The 14,214-nt window shown below is 47.0% G+C and overlaps 1 long non-coding RNA gene across 2 annotated transcripts in view; it reads right to left on the bottom strand.

The window, feature by feature from the left end:
- Positions 1–1,358: 1,358 nt before the first annotated feature.
- LOC118004471 overlaps positions 1,359–14,214 on the bottom strand; it is a 15,322-nt gene continuing 2,466 nt past the window's right edge. Inside the window, exons 2-5 of one of the 2 annotated variants that reach the window (XR_004677589.1) lie at positions 8,403–8,482; positions 7,905–8,003; positions 7,235–7,523; positions 1,359–4,162 (exon numbers count right to left, since the gene is read on the bottom strand). This is a non-coding gene — a long non-coding RNA (uncharacterized LOC118004471). Of the gene's footprint in view, positions 4,163–7,234; positions 7,524–7,904; positions 8,004–8,402; positions 9,106–14,214 lie in introns of those variants that run through there. The other variant, XR_004677588.1, reaches the window with a different exon arrangement.

Raw genomic sequence — 14,214 nt, 5'->3', positions numbered from 1 at the left:
TCAGCGGGGAGTCTGCTTCTTCCTCTGATCCTCCCCCTCTCATGCTCTCTGTCTCCTATTCTCTCTCTCAGATAAATAAATAAAAAATCTTTAAAAATAAAAATAAATAAAAATAAAAATAAAGAAAATGAAAAGGCAAACCAGACAAGTAGAAAATATTCACAATACTGATCTCTGATAAAGAACTTGCATCCAGAATATAATAAAAAGTTATAAAAGAGGGGCGCCTGAGTGGCTCAGTCGTTAAGCATCTGCCTTCGGCTCAGGTCATGATCCCGGAGTTCCAGGATCGAGTCCCCGCATCGGGCTCCCTGCTCAGCAGGGAGTCTGCTTCTCCCTCTGACTGCCCCCCCCCACCCCCGCCGTGCTCTCTCTCTCAAATAAATAAATAAAATCTTGGAACGCTACATCAAAAACTAATGATGTAATGTATGGTGATTAACATGACATAATAATAAAAATAAATAAATAAAACCCCCCAAATAAATAAATAAAATCTTAAAAAAAAAAAGTAAGCTGACGTGTGACCTAGCAATGACACATTTATCCCAGAGAAATGGAAGCTTATGTCCACACAAAAACCTGTATATGAATATTCATAAGTTTATTTTGGAGTAGCCCCCCAAAAGCCAACCTCAAATTGGTCACATACTGTATGATTTCATTTATACATTCTTTTTTTTTTTTTTTTAAAGATTTTATTTATTTGAGAGAGAGCGAGAGAGTGCACAGAAGCAGGGGCAGAGGGAGGAGAAGGGGCTGAGCAGGGAACCCGATGCGGGCTCGATCCCAGGACCCTGGGACCATGACCTGAGCCGAAGGCAGACACTTAGCCGACTGAGCCACCCAGGTGCCCCTCATTTATACATTCTTGAAATGACAAAATTAGAGAGATGGAGAAGAGGTTCCTGGTTGCCAGGGATTAGGGACAGGACTGGGAGTGGGCGGAAGGGGCGCCTGAGGGAAACCTTTCTGGTTCTGGAATAATTCTGTATCTTGCCTGGGGTGGCGGTTATGGGAATTTGTGGTGAAATGGCCCAGCACTACACACATTGTATCAAAGTCAGTTTCTTGGCCTTGATACTGTGCTGTGCTTATCTAAGATGTAACCACTGGGGGGGAGCTGGGTGAAGGGTACGTGGGCCCTCTGTCCTATTTTTGCAACTTCCTGTGAGTCTATAATCATTTTATTTTTTTTATTTTTTTTAAAGATTTTATTTATTTATTTGAGAGAGAGAGAATGAGAGAGAGAGAACACATGAGAGGGGATAGGGTCAGAGGACGAAGCAGACTCCCTGCCGAGCAGGGAGCCCGATGTGGGACTCGATCCAGGGACTCCAGGATCATGACCTGAGCCGAAGGCAGTCGCTCAACCAACTGAGCCACCCAGGCACCCCTATAATCATTTTAAAATGAAAAGTAAACAGATCTGAAAGAACTCTTAGCTCTAAGGGGTATGAAAACCCTTGGTGGGAACTCCCGCTGTGTTAGGTCGATGAGCAATCCCAGTGGCCTGGGGGAAAGGCGTGGGTCCTGGCTCGGTTTTTCTGCTGTGTCCTCGGATGAGACAGTCTGTTTTGTTCTTCCATCGACCAGGTCGCAGCCATGATTCGGCTGAGTGATGAGCTTTAGAGCGAATCAACCCTGTTAGCTTTAGAAAGGAAGAAATAAAGACCGAGGGTCCTTAGAAATAAGAAAGCTGATGGAATTTTAGGTATCCAACCAAAATGAGTCCTACCTGGCACCCTGTGAAGCGCTTCTGATGTTCATTGAAATAATTAGGAGACACTTTTCTGTGCCCTGTGGCTGTATGCATGTATAAAATATAAAAGCATAGGGATAAAAACAGAAAGAGAATAAGCACACATGAATATGCTTTTACAGGAGTAGGATTAAGGGTGGGAGTTCCTCTTCTGCTTTTTAAACTATTTATGAGTTGTTTGTGGTATTTTTAGTTTACATTTTATTTTCTTTTAAAATGTATACTCTGAGATGTATTCTTCTCCCTTGTCCCCCGGCAACTATTTTTGCTAGCTTCTTGTGTATCCTTCCATATTTTCTTGATGTAAATCCAAGCAAGCCTGAATGAGATTCTTTTTTCCCCCTCATTCTACCATAAAAGTAGCATTCTAAACGCATTGTTTCTGCGCATTTTTTGTTTTTTGTTTTTTTCACTCAGCCATATAGGCGCATGGTACTTTTTCCCTAAACAAACAAAGGGGAAAAACAAAGGAGCAAAGCGTTCTGCACTGAGAGCTCACCTGGTTGGCCAAAGAAGTTTGCGCCACCTCCTTCCACTCCAGAGCATTCTCTCCACTCATTTTCTAGTGAAATGAAGGACTTACATCCTTTGCCATTTACCCAGCAAGCACGGCTCCCTACTCCAGGCAACTGCACAAGAATCTGTTCCCACGTTGATTCACCGGTTTTGAGGACTAGATGTGAATAGGCTTCTACCAGCTGCTGGGAGCATGTACGGGCTGGGCACTTGTCATCACAACTGTGAGGGAGCTGAGAGGGGCCCTGGCTTGGGGGGCTGCCCTGTTCCGGTCAGGGTGCTGACCTCCCGCGGCAGGCCTTGTCTGGGACTCTGCTCCCCTCTTCTGAAAGCTGCAGGTGTCTGGGTGTGGCCGGCCCCACATCCTGGAGACAGGACTGGGCTCCAGGGCCCTGAGGGTGGGATGCCATCAGGAACAGAGGATGGCCTGATGGTCGGGAAAGTAGCAGAAATGCCAAGCTGAACATCTTACCAGTGGTGACTGCCCTCAGCCTGGCTGAACTCGAGTCCTTTTCCTTCCTGAGCCTGGATGTGGCTCTTGGGAAAAGCTGGGGGGTTGGGGCAGGGGCAGGCTGAGTGCATCGAATTTGGCTCCCACCCTGAGATACATTATCTGTCCCTGGGGCAGAAGAACCAACAAATGGCCAACAAATGCTGGTGACTTGGTCCTGGAGCGTTAGGGCTGGAAAGAAGCCCCAGACCTCAGACACCCTGGGCCTCGGGGTCCCCACTCCTAGTCTGCTCCCTGTATCTGGTGGATGGCCACCTCCCAGGGCCTCAGTTTTCTTACAGCAAACGACTAAAATGCTCACCTTCCCTTTTGTCCTGGGTGCAGCAGAAAGAAATTAGCGTGGGTGGCAAACTCAGGTGTCCGTGGTGAGGAGGGAGCTAAGTGGGGGCGCAGCTGGGGAGAAAAGATTTTTTTTCGCTGGAACACGAAGCCCTCTTGGCTGAGCTTTGCTGTCTTTGCCTCGATGGAGCCAGGTATGGAAAGCATTTCCCCTTCCTCTTACCCCTGCTCCAGGAAGAACGGCAGGTCAAGTTGACTAGAGCGAGGCCCCCGTGGGCAGAGGGCGGGCGGCGTGAGGGCTGCGGGGATGGGGCTTCGGAGCCACGGCCCCACATCCCCACCTCCGAGGCGCAGCCGCTGGGAGGGCCGGCAGGTGGCTGCCAGGCAGGAAAACAAGCCTCGTGTCGCCAGAGCTCATTCTGCAGAAGTGGAAGCCATATTTTTATTGACGTTTCCTAATGTTGAAACGTTGGCAAGTGATTCACAAAACTGTAAAACGTCGCGAGCCAATCAAAACAGGTCTGAGGGCCAGATTTCGGCCTCCGTCTGCCGGTTTGCTGACCCCAGGCCCAGACCTCTCGGGGCCCTGCGCTGTCTGCGGGAGCAGGTGCACATCCAGCCGGGCGCAGGTGCGGGTGGAGGGGGGGGGGGTCCGCGGACCTGCGCCCCCCGCCCCGGAATTCCGCTGGGAGACACTGGCAGACTTCATTCTGAGGCAGCGATGCAGGAGGGGTTTCTGGAAGTTTGGCCCCCCTAGTTCCCGCTGTTTTGCAGGAACAGTGGGAAATCGCTGGCGTGCTCCGCAGTGACACTCAGTGACCCCAGCCAAACCAGTCACTTCTCTCTGGGCCTCCCTTTTATCATCTGTACCACGGAAGGGGGCCAACCGGGCACTCCTCCAGATCAAACCTTTGTTGGCTCTCTAGGACCAGTTTTTTTTTTTTTTTTGGTGGGGAGGGAGGAGGAGTTTTCCTAACATGATATTAAAGTGCAACAATTTCACTCACAATTTTAGGTGAGTCTCGAAGGCCACACTGCAGAAATATGATGGGAGCCTCCAGTGTAACATTTTTCGATTTTACATTTAAAATTTTCTAGTAGCCACATTAAGAAATGAAAAGAAATAGGTGAAATTAATTTCAGTAGTACATTTGATTTAATGCAATATAAAAGTATTATCAGTTTAACATGTAATCAATTTTATTTATTTATTTATTTTATTTTTAAAGATTTTATTTATTTATTCATGAGAGACAGAGAGAGAGAGAAGCAGGCTCCCCGCTGAGCCGGGAGCCCGATGTGGGACTCGATCCCAGGACCCTAGGATCATGACCTGAGCCGAAGGCAGACGCTTAACCATCTGAGCCACCCAGGTGCCCAACATGTAATCAATTTTAAAGCGAGTAGTAAGGTATTGTTTTATTATTGGAAGCCTAGGGCATGGTTTGCACCTACAGCACATCTCCAGGGCTCCCTAACCACATGTGGCTCGTGGCCTCCACAATGCAGAGCAGAGCTCCGAAGCAAGAAGTGACAACTATTTCCACATTCCCAAGCGAGATGCCAGGTCCCCCAAGTGGGAATGAGAATTCTGCCTTTCACCTTGCGTGTACAAGCAGGGCATAGCTTCCTTTCCTCCCACCGAAATTCTCTTTCCACCGAAAAAATGTCTTCATAGTGAAGGGTGGCCATACTGTGTCCGGTTTACCCAGTATGCTCTGCTCTCCACCCCAGGCAACCTGACAGGTGTCTGTCTCCACCCCTCGCCCATCCGCTCTGGGCATGGTTCTGAGTAGGCAAGATCTGCATGGGAGAGACATAAGGAGGCTGCGGTGGGGTCATAGCTGACCTCGGCCTGTAGCCTTTGAGAGCCAGTGGGAACATCTCCTCTCTCCCTTATCCCCCCCTGAAGGAGCTGTAAGCGGGAGGAGGAGGAGAACCTTGAAGTCGGGAACAGAGAAGACAGGCTCCCAGCCTGCAGCAGCCTCAGGTGGGAGAGTGAACTTCAACTTGAAATGAGGTTTAGAAGTTTGGAATCCTAGATTATTTCACCAGACTGAGTTCACTCATTACTGAACTAAGACTATTTTGTTTCTAAAAGCAACCAGAGGATTTGTTTTAAAATATTCCAGCATAGGGGCGCCTGGGTGGCTCAGTTGGTTAAGCGACTGCCTTCGGCTCAGGTCATGATCCTGGAGTCCTGGGATCGAGTCCCACATCAGGCTCCCTGCTCAGCAGGGAGTCTGCTTCTCCCTCTGACCCTCCTCCCTCTCCTGCTCTCTGTCTCTCATTCTCTCTCTCGCAAATAAAAAAAAAATTAAAAAAAAAATATTCCAGCATAGGGGCGCCTGGTTGGTTGAGTGTCCCACTCTTGATTTTGGCTCAGGTCAGGATCTTGGGGTCGTGGGATCAGCACCGTGTCGGGCTCCCTGCTCAATGGGGAGTCTGCTGGGGATTCTCTCTCTCTCCCTCTGCCCCTCCCACTCGTGCTTGCTCTCTAAAATAAATGAATAAATAAATAAATTGTAAAAAAAAAAATATTCCAGCACACGCAAAGTCTGGCAGAAATGCAAACTGGTAAGACAAGACTGTTCATAACTATTGAAGCTGGGTGACTGGTTACATGGGGTTCATTATAGCATTTTAAAAATTTTGGTTGTATGTGAAAATTTCCATAATAAAAGTTTTTAAATAGTGGCCAAAGGACTTTTTAAAAGGAGAGGCACAGAACCTGTCGGAGATTCACTTATGGGTAAAATTAGAGCTTGCCCCACAGAGCAGGTTTCAATGGGTAAGTTATGGGCAAAAACGGTAAAATAATAGAATTGTTTTCCGAACACGTCGCATGAGACCCACTTGTCCAATGCACTGTTTATTTTTTTCTCGGTGGTTGAATGTATACCTCCCATTCTCCAGCTATTGCTTCCCTCATTCTTTGGGGTGTGCCTTGTTGCTGGGACCCCCCGGTGCTCACCCCAGCAGGTTCTGGGCTCCCCAGCTTTTTTGGGTGATTTGATGACACAGTAGCTCCTTGCAAGAGACACCCAGATGGATGTTCCCGAAGCACAGAGGCCCTCGGAGCATGGAAGGACGACCTCTGTGCAGATATTGAGCATAACGGGGGCCATTAGTCCCCAAGGATCATTTGACATTTTGAAATGAACCCACGGTCTCTCATAAATAAGCCCGGACACTGAATAGGCCTGGGGCAGGGTGGCTGTAGCTGGGGGTTGGGAGGTCCCCACACTTCTGCGTCAAGTGCCGTGGGATGCATTGTACAATGTTTGAATGTGTGTAAAGCGAGCAGCGCGAGCTAAGGGGTCCTTGCTTGTCTCCCTGAGGCCTACTCTTTGGAACCATAGTCCTTGGCAGCCCCTGCTGGGCGGGTGGATGGTTTCAGTTACTATCCACGTTGATGACAAGCCTTTCCTGGCTCCTGTGCATGAACTTACCCATCAAGCCTGAGGCTTGGGTCAGTTTGGGCCCATCTGGCTGCCCTTTCTCAGACCTGGAAGGTGCGCCAGCCAGAAAAGCTATCATTCATGTTGAGTCTGTATCTTTTTTTTTTTTTAATTTTTATTTATTTATTTGACAGAGAGAGAGATAGCGAGAGCAGGAACACAAGCAGGGGGAGTGGGAGAGGGAGAAGCAGGCTTCCCGCCGAGCAGGGAGCCCGATGTGGGACTCGATCCCAGGACCCTGGGATCATGACCTGAGCCGAAGGCAGACGCTTAACGACTGAGCCACCCACGCGCCCTTGAGTCCGTATCTTAAGGTCACAACTGAGGCCTCCACGAGCTTCTCTCCCTCTCCGAGAAATAAGCATTTCATATAGCTTTAACTTTTCCCTGTGAGTAATTAACTAATACATTTTGAAGACTTGCAGGGAGCTAGGCATCGTTCAGTCCTTGTGTGAATGACTGAATCCTCACTGCAAAAACCCTGTGAAGGGGGAATTATGGTTTCCCTGCTGCATACATAGATGAGAAACCAGAGGGGAGGTTCCCAGAGGTTGCTGCTAAGTGTGACCTGCCCAAGAACATCCAGTGAGCCAGTGTAACCAGGTTCAGCCCAGCAACCACTGCGTGATTCCTCCTCCCAGGGAGCGGCAGGGAAGCAGGCTCCTCGTGGGTACAAATCGAAAAAGGAAACAAATCAAAAAGTACCTGATTCATGGAAGGCTCTGGGGTGGGGTTCCCCACTGAGGTCCTGGAAAAGTCCAGCAGCATCACACGTCTCAGGCCATGAGGCTACAGGACATTCCAGTACATTCATGGTGATCTGGGGCCCTCGTCAAGCAGGGGTTCTTGGGTGACCTCGAAGAATTGGTTATGAAGAATTTGTAATGAGGTCACATGTTCCTTGGACGTGCAGGAGCGTCATTTTCTGGGTGAAAGCTGCCCTCCACACGGCTGGCTGTGCCCAGGACGTGTTTGGTGGTCCTGCAGAAGCTGTCTGAAGAAATGAACAGACAATGCCCAACACTTGGAGTTCACTCAGTGCTTTCCTTACACGATTCATTTCTCTCCCCATAACATGAGAGCAGTGCTGTAGACCCATCATAGAGATAGGAAGCAGCAGCTGTGGCAGCCAGATCTATTGCTTGGCAGCTCGGCCGGGACTCAACGCACACGTTCAAAATCAGATTTTCCAATTAAAAAAAAAATGGAAAAGGAAAAGAGATGCCAATGGGATTTTAGGACAACTTCCCCTGTGTGTCTTAAGGATTTCTCTCCAGCCCAGGTCCTCTGGACTTTCTGGTCATACACTTCCACTCCCTTCCCTCCTCCCAGCCCTTGGTGCTGATTGTCAACAAAATACTTTATAGTCACTCACTTGGACAACGAGGGCAGAGTGCTGGCTGCACTCATCAGCAAGCCTAGGTTGAGAGCAGGTTTCAGGGTCCAGATTTCAAAAAATGTAGATCCTGCCAGGCTGGATGATGATTTAGGAAGAATTAAACTTGAATTTTCAATGCAGTACTTAGATCCATGACAGGGATATAGAACTCATTGAGCCTCCTTACTACAGGTTGAGGAAAGTGGAGAGCAGGTGGTGGGGCGGGGAGGGGGTGCGACCTGCCAGACACAGGATTGTCTTGGCCCCATTCAGCCACTGGGAACCCAGGGCAGTTAGAAGCCCCCTTCTGAGACACCCCTGCCTGCCCTTGTTTGATTTCTTAGAGCTCTTCTGTGGGTTCTTTTGCACCCCCCCCACCACCTGTGTCTCTTTGGCCTCTGCCCCTTCCCTGCCACCCACTAGCCTGAACAGAAAGCTGGTCCTAACCAAGCGGCCTATAAGACTTTCCTGTGGACAAAGAGCTTCAGTACAAACCTTTGAGGCTTCCTTTGCTGACTTCCTGATGAGGACGAAGAAAGGCGGAATGGGCTTGTCCAAGGTCACACAGAGCCAAGCTGGAAACCCAAATTTTCCATTATGAGCCCAAAGTCTTTTCTGCTCCAGCCCTGAGAAGTAAGTCTCCCACCTTAACTCCTACTGCCCGTCGTGTCTTTAAGATACACGTGCCTGCGAGCATATTCACTTCCCAGGAATTCTTACATTTTTTTTTAAATTCATAAATATATATCTCCCCAACTGGACTCTAAGTCCTTTGAATCAACTCAGTATATTATAAACAAACAAACAAACAAAAACAAGGCAAACAGGCAAAAAAGAAAAAAAAAAGAGGTGCAGTGTGTCCCTGGGTAGGATCTTATCCTTAAATCTCAGAATGCCTCTTGTCTACCTTGTTAGCCCCCAACTCCAACAAGTAGTGTGAGCTCTGTGGTTTCCAGAAATGCTTCTCAGAGGTGCCTAATATGGACTCATCCATTGAGAGCTCCCCAAATCTGGAGAACGCTCATTTGTTTGCTTGTGTGGGGATGAAAAAAGAAAAAAATGTATACGGTTGACCTTTGAACAACATAGGGTTTAGGGATGCAGTAAAAAATCCACGTATAACTTCTGACTCCCCCAAAACTTAACTACTAGGAGCCTACTGTTGACCGGAAGCTTTACAGACAACAGAAACAGTTGATGAACATACTTTGTATGTTACATGTAATATAGCCTCTATTCTTTTTTTTTTTTTTTTTAAAGATTTTATTTATTTATTTGAGAGGGAGAATGAGAGACAGAGAGTACGAGAGGGAAGAGGGTCAGAGGGAGAAGCAGACCCCCCGCTGAGGAGGGAGCCCGATGCGGGACTCGATCCCGGGACTCCAGGATCATGACCTGAGCTGAAGGCAGTCGCTCAACCAACTGAGCCACCCAGGCGCCCAATATAGCCTCTATTCTTACAACAAAGTAATCTAGAGAAAAGAAAACTATTATTAAGAAAATCATAAGGAAGAAAAAGTACATTGACAGTACAGCCCTGTATTTATTGGAAAAAATTTGCGTGTAAGTAGACTTCACAGCCCAAACATGTGTGGTTCAGGGGTCAATGCAAGTCATACACAGAGAAGGGAAACTGGTGGGTGTGTTTCATGTTTCACCCGGTTCAGTAATTGTTCTTGATACTCAAATTGTCCCATATTTGGCCAATTCTACTTGGCTCCTGTGCCTTTGATAGCTTCTTTTCCATCCCCTAGAACAAGATATTCTAGACTCATCTTGTACAATTCTCACCCCAGACATTTCTCCTTGAGACACTGGTTTCTTTCAGTGGGAAATGATACACTATCAAAATTTGGTTACTAAAACAGTTGAAAAGATTACTTTGTGTATCCGCTCATTCCATTCCATACCTTTCTCCTCTTCTTTTAGGAGCATTAATACATATGATACTCTCTCTCTTTTATACCCTTCATGCAGCTTTCCTTTTACACACACCCATACACACCCACACCCCCCCCACACACACCCACACACACACGCACACGCACACAGACACACTGCTGTCATTTTAATTGTCTAAACTTCATTGTCTAGTAGTTTCCTAAGCAAGGGCTATGGAACCCACATTCCCTGCGTTTTTGCATGTTGTTGTTGTAATATTTACATTTAAGAGCCAGCTTGGCTAGGTAAAAAAGTCCTTGGTTCTCATTTTCTTTCCTTGAGTATCTTAAATATCTCACCCATTTTCTTGTGGCATAAAATGTTGCTGTCAAAATGTTTTTGAACAATTGAATTTTCTTTTCCTTATGTGTTACTCGGTCTTTTTGCCTAGATGTCCAAAAGATGTTTCTCCTTTTTATTTTTAAAGTCCAATATTTTACTAGGCAATGGCTTGGTATTGGTCATTTGGGATCAATGAAGTGGTATGTATGTCCTTTCAATTCCTTTCAGACTTCTTGTTTCCCCCAAATTTTTGGGAGAAATGTGTTACTATCTTCTAACTATAGTTATAAAATTGCTATTTTTTCTCTAAGTCATCAACATTTTGCTTTCTACATTTTTGAGGCTATTTTATTATGCACATATGAATTTAGATTTGCTAGATCTTTCTGGTGAATCAAAATTTTTATTGCCAGGAAATACCTCTTTGCCTCTAGTACTGCTTCTTGATTTTAAATCTATTTTTTCTTTTTAAGGATTTTATTTTTAAGCAATCTCTCCACCCCAAGTGGTGCTGGAACTCACAACCCCAAGATCAAGAGTTGCACACTCCACCAACTGAGCCATCTAAGCACCCTGAAATCTATTTTTCCCCCCGATATTAATGTCTACTCTGACATTCTTTAGGTTTTTGATTGCTGTCTTTTTCCCCGTACTTTAACTTTTAACCTTTCTCTCTCTTTTTATTTTAGGCATGTTTCTTGTAAGCAGCTTAGAATTGGGTTTTGTTTTTATCAAGCCAGCCTACCTTTTAATTGGAGTATTTAGTCTATTTACATTTTAATTTAATTACTAATTCACTTGGGCGTAAATGCTATTATTATTTTCTTTTTGTCCCAGTCTCAGTTTCCTTCTCTTTTCTTTCTTGCCTTCTTTAGTTCTTTTTAAATGATCTCATTATTAGTTGGTAGTTATAGTTTGGTAGTTATACTTTTTACAAAATATGGTTTTTAGTGGTCAAACTTGGAGATTATAATACTTTTTTGAGCTCTCAAGTTTCGAAAAGAGTTGATTACTTTTATCTCTTTTTTGGCAATATGAGCACCTTAGAAAAATCTTAATTCCATTTACTCATTTGGGATATATATGTTACTGCAGTTATGTGTGCCTGCCCAGTAGCCCGCGAAGCTTTCCAAAGCAAGACGCATCTCCCACCTGCCGTCCTCTGTGTATCAGCAAATGCACCCAGGCTCTGACCACCTGCCTTACCTACCTCAGCTTCTGCTCCCCATGAGATCTTGGTCCCGTTAAGTTTTCAGTCTCACGTTAGCTCTCTGATGCCTTTAATAACTTCTATATCGAATCCAGCTTTTCTAGTTGGCCTTGGTGCAAGCGCTGGTCTGGCTTACCTCGTCTGTCATTAATGGCAGTGGAAATTGCATGCTATTCACTACAGTCGCGGGGATGGAGCCCAACGAGCAGGTCTGCAGGCAGGTACTGTTGCTAGTAGAGTAGTCCGAATCCCATAGCTCTTTCGCATCGGCGCTGTCCGGGGAAGGTGACCCACAGACCCAGCTTGCGGCGCACTGAGGGCGGTGTGTGTGACAGCCAGCCCTGCGAGCTGGACATATTGCCTAGCTGTCTGGGTAAAGAGAATCCAGAAGGGCACCTGAGGTGGCCTGTGCTGTCCTGAGCAGATCTGGGATCAGTGCCCAGGGCCCAGGGCCATTGGGGCCTACCTAGCCTCTACAGGTCAACACGAGAATAGTCTCTTTGTTCCACTTTCACAAAGATGGATACAACAAGTGCTCAGGGCTGGTTCAACAGCCTGTAGTTCAAAAACTGGAGTCTGAGCCAAAGGTCAGAGTCGGCCCATCCTTGCCAGGGGCTGAGGAAAGGTGAGACAAGGCATTCCTGGAACTAGTTCATAGTCTTCTTACGAATCTGAACCAACTGCCATGGGGGGGGCGGTGCGGCGGCAGTGCGGGGCTCTGCATGACCTTCCCTGGCAAGGGCATGGTGTGGGGCCAGAATTTCCATGCTTGTACAATGCCATCCTCTTGCTGTTGTGGACTGAATTGCATCCCCCCAAATTCACATGTTGAAGTCCTAATCCCCAATCCCTCAGACTGTAACTGTAGTTGGGCATAGGGCTTTTAAAGATGTCCTTATGTTAAATGAGGTTGTACATGTGGTCTTTGATCCAGCAGGACTGGTGACCTTATTCGAGGAGGGAGAGACACCAGAGATGAGCATGGACAGAGAGAAGGCCACATGAGGACGCAGCTAGAAGGTGGCCATGGGCAAGCCAAGGAGAGAGGCCTCAGGGGAATCGAACCTGCCAACGCCTTGACCTCAGACTTGCAGCTTCTAGGACTGTAAGAAGATAAATTCCTGTGGTGTAGGCGCCCCCCATCTGTGGCGCTTTGTTATCAGCAGCCTGGGCACACAAATACACCTGGGGTGGGGTCAGACACTCTCAGGTGACAGAGGTGATGGACGGTTGATGGATGGTATGGACCCCCATCCTCCCTGGAAACACCCTCCACCCTACCTGGTCCTGAGGTATCCAGCTTTTGAAAAATCCCTTCCGAGTGCTTCGTTTGCTCCATTAGTGTCTGGGTCTGTTTGCCAGCCTTAGTCCATCTTCCTTTACCAACCACCCCCTTCCGAATGAAAGCATTCTAGCAGGTTTCTTCTCTGAAGGCAGAGAGCCCAGATCTCTGGGGTTTCCGTCCTGAGGGTTGCTGGCACCTGAGTTCTGGCTCAGGTGGAAGCACCAGAAGGACTGTGGATCGGATTTGCTCCCTAGGGGGGGTTCCCACATCTCGGGGGGGGGGGGGGGGGACACCTTGCCGCCTCATGGGCTGTTCATGACTTGCTGGAACCTACCATTTCTAAACCTCTTGCCCTGCTGTTTCTTGTTCTGTTCCTGTGAGTTGGGGCCCTCGGGGGTCTGAGAATGACTCAAACCAAGCTATGGTTCTTGCCTTCATGGCATGACAATGGAGACCTAACCTAGATGACCCGCAACCCACAGGTGAGTGAGGCCGGGGAGGATTTGAGCAGGCGGAATGGGTGATGAGCCACCACTTCACTCCTGGCTGATGACCTTGCCTGCCTGCCTGCCTGCTCCAGGGTGGGGGTGGGGGGGCAGGCCGTGCGTGCGGGCACGTGTGTGTGTTCAAATCATATTTCCTTTTGTCCTTTAGGCATTGGCACAGACATGAAATTCACTTCTTACTTATTGACCACAAAGCACTAGAAACTAAGATTTCAGACACAAGTAAGGACACTAGTAATGAACAGTTTCTGCTTACACTCAGCTCCTAGCAAACATACAAGTGATAGGAGACCTCCCACGTGTTCCCTCTCTTTCCTAGTCCTAAACCCTGAGAGACTGCTCCAGCATCAACCTTCATTCTAGATAATTCTGGATATCTAATTTGAACACCAAAGTGATAATTTTAAAATCTGAGTCATGTATAAACCTCTCTTTAAAAAAAGAAAACCGGGGCACCTGGGAAGCATCTGAGTTCAGCTCAGGTCATGATATTGGGGTTCTGGGATCCAGCCTCATGGTGGGTTCCCCACTCAGCGGGGAGTTTGCTTCTCCCTCTGCCTCCCCCCACCCCTCCCTCGCTTGCGCTCTCTCTCTCAAATAAATAAATAAAATCTTAAAAATAATAAAAAAATAAATTAATAGCCCTTACATAACTCTAACCAAAACCAGTGTACAAATGAATTGCAGAAAGTCTCTACATCAATGAAACTCAAGGGAGCACGCTTTCTTGAATACGATCTGCCATGTTATTTTTCTGAACCGAACACTCAATATCGTGCTTAGTGACACCATCTGTGTGGTGTGATGAAGCAGTTACTCCGTGTCTTTCCTCCACTCGGAAAATTGCAAACATCCCACTTGCACAGAATACTGTGGTGATGTTCATGAATGAAGTCCTCCTTCCCATTCTTTTTAAAAATACTACGTGGCTCTAAAAAATCTCTAGAAACAGTTATGAGATGATCTCTTCATGTGATGTGGAGCATGTTTACATTAATTTTTAAGATTTTTGTTCAAATGAAAATTAAAATTCTCATAGAGGGGTCAGGGACCTCCGGAATATATCTGGCGCTTCTCAGGGTG

The sequence above is a fragment of the Mirounga leonina genome, unplaced genomic scaffold, assembly GCF_011800145.1.
Source record: "Mirounga leonina isolate KUSES-001 unplaced genomic scaffold, KU_Mleo_1.0 Mir_93, whole genome shotgun sequence".
Taxonomy (NCBI): domain Eukaryota; kingdom Metazoa; phylum Chordata; class Mammalia; order Carnivora; family Phocidae; genus Mirounga; species Mirounga leonina.
The sequence above is the reverse complement of the archived record's forward strand: the minus strand, read 5'-3'. Positions and strand labels throughout refer to the sequence as shown.